This window comes from Branchiostoma floridae, chromosome 4, assembly GCF_000003815.2.
Source record: "Branchiostoma floridae strain S238N-H82 chromosome 4, Bfl_VNyyK, whole genome shotgun sequence".
NCBI lineage: Eukaryota > Metazoa > Chordata > Leptocardii > Amphioxiformes > Branchiostomatidae > Branchiostoma > Branchiostoma floridae.
Genome location: NC_049982.1, coordinates 16,423,799 through 16,426,602, shown reverse-complemented (window position 1 = coordinate 16,426,602; position 2,804 = coordinate 16,423,799). Strand labels below are relative to the sequence as shown.

Below are 2,804 nucleotides of genomic sequence, written 5' to 3'. Positions count from 1 at the left end.
TACCTGTCCTGCACAGGTTAGTACAATTTCTAATTGTCCCCTGCATCCTCTCGTTAGTCAGTCAGACTGAATCAGAGAATGACTTCAGGTGACTTTGTAGCCTGAGGCCAGGACATAAGACCAGTACATGAATATAAGATATCACATGAAGATATCCCATGAATATAAGATATTACATGAAGATATTACATGACAGATGTAAGATATCACATGAAATATGATATCACATGAAATAAGATATCACACGAATAAGATATCACATGACTTCTGTATTAGTTCACAAATAAGCAGAGGGAGACCAGATGGTTGACTCAAACGAGCCCCCCCTCTTCTTTTGCCGCAGCAACCACAGAAGCACTTCTTGTGGAGAGTCCAGGAACTGGGTATGACCAAGGTTGGCTCCTGTAGAAACAGAGATAAATCATACCACAGAGGTTGCAGGAGTCACGGCCTGATGTGGCTCCAACCAGCACACACAAACAATCCTGACATAAACCGTGACTTATGCTGTTGACACCTAGACTTTCCATAGAGGGGACTGGAGAATTCTCCTACCCCGCGGCAAAAAAACTTGGCAAACACAACATGTGCCACCATACCTTACCATGGAACCATAACAACTATTGAAAGGTGACACTGAATCCGTCAAGAAAACTCTTCTTGTAGTTGATCTCCAAGAAGGAAGAGATGGAACTCTTACTGCCAAGTAAAAAAATGATTAATGAACAAGCTGAAGTGACAGGATCTCCTGGAAAAAAAACACTATTAGAAAACTTTACCAATGTCCCATGTGAAACATACTTGGGTAAAGCTGGCCGTCTCTCACAAGAAACGCCTTACCAGCAGGAGTGTTCCTAAAGGTTGACCTTCTGCATTGTAAATTGAAGATCTGTAGAGAACAAGGTCCTGACCGTAAAACTTCTCACACAAGAACTGTAAGAAAAACCAGCAGTTTGTTAGATATGCAGGGATCCTAGTCCTCCTGACTGCACCAGCTACTCAAGTTGTAACAAAAAAATGAGGAATACTGAATCTGTATTCCAAAACCCCAGTACGCCCTCAGGAACCTGCGTAGTACTGGCAAAAGTCTGTACTGACTGTACTGTCACCGGCAACATGCTGTGCAGCTTGTTGAAGCCACTCTACCTCTGAGTGAGTCGCACTCAAGATAGTAGACAGTAGATGTGAAGGAGTAGCAGAACTGGTTCTTCGGCTTACATCTCCAGCAGGTGTGAGTAGTAGACTGCTGTGTCTCATCTGGAGTGATGAGAAGTAGGTGAACCTCATCCTGTTGTACCTCCCAGATTGTCCAAACAATCAGAAGAATGGGCAGAAGGTCGACAACTGCCTTGAGTCGTTTCATTTATAGTTGTTGGCTTGATCGGAGTGTGAACCGATCCACCTTCCCACCAAGTAGAAAAGGACTCTGAAAACTCTAGACGTTAGCCGGTCCAGAGTCAACCTACAGTGGTAGCTGGAGTTGTTTAGGATGCGAACATATCCACCCCCTTAAGAGTAGTGGAAATGTCGTCTGAAGACTCAAGAACGTATGTCGATCTAGAGTCCAAGTCGTGGCTACAGGTAATGCCGGGAGCCGACATCCTGTCACACATATCCCCATTTGGGGAGTGCTGTGCTGATACAGACCATCTCTGTCTGTGTACCACTGCCACAGGTCGAAGATCACCCTTAGCAAAACGGTGATCTTGCACCTCCTGGATGATTCAGTTGAGCCATCACTGTTGAGTTGTAAGAGCAGACTGTGTCCGCTCACCATCTCCTTGTAGAAACCAAGGACAGATGAGGAGGTGTCCTGCCGTCCCAGCTGTGTGCTGACCTCTCTTCTACAGACCAGAGTCTTCCTGCGGAAATGCTGCTGAAGAACTGCCGAGGTGCCGAGGGCTGCACTGTAGTCGTGACTGTACAACTGAAGTCTTCACCAGACTTCAGCGTACCTGAGCTGCATCTGACGGCAGCCCAAGAAGCTGAGTTCCTCTTGTCACTTGAGGAACTGCGATGAGCAGACACCTGAAGACTTATGAAGTGCCAACTGACACTGTTGTGGCTAGCGCTCTCCCCGTCAAGCTGCCAACGTCTCTGCCAAGACGATTCTGTCTGAAGACAGAAAGTTGTCTGCTAGATGCTGTGACTCCAACACCTTGTAGTCAGGGACCAAGTTGACCTCTGCATAGCGTCAAGCCGACTGCTGCGTTGACTCTCGGGATGAAAACCTGGGTTGAGAGCAGTTGTTGACTGTAGTTGTCAACAGTTGTCGTCCAGAAAGACGATAAGATGATCTGCGCTGTCTCTGCTCGGGAAGAACCATAAGGTGAGAGCAGCTCCATACTCTAGTTGTCAACAGTTGCCATCGTCCATGTAGCCCTCCAGACGATAGCCAGGACCAACATCCACTCAGTTCAGGGATGAACACCTTCAAAACAATTGAAGGCTGTGCGTCGTTGGGACTCCGATAAGGAGACAACGAGCCGGAAGAAACGCCCGCTGGAACCCCCAGCGATGTCGGTTCTCTACGTCTACTGGGATGTGAAGAAGCATCCTTCTGATGACCTTCCCCACGTAGTCTCCCAGCTGGATGAGGTGTTCAGGAACACCCAACTTGGCATCCTAAAGACGAACCTGTAGAAAAAAAAACTTGTCTAAAAGGCAAGAAAAAGTAAACAGGTGATACGGAAGTTGTTCCATCACACCCCTGGTAAGCAAGTTCTTACCTACCACACTCATGTGGGGTAACTTGTGGAAGGAAAGAAGAAGCCACACCGTCTTGTGGCGATCTGCTCCCACTT

At 47.2% G+C, this 2,804-nt stretch overlaps 1 protein-coding gene across 1 annotated transcript in view; it reads right to left on the bottom strand.

The window, feature by feature from the left end:
• Positions 1-2,804, bottom strand: part of LOC118413599 (WD repeat-containing protein 11-like) — a gene marked incomplete at its 3' end in the record, with an annotated part of 16,281 nt that overhangs the window by 4,728 nt on the left and 8,749 nt on the right.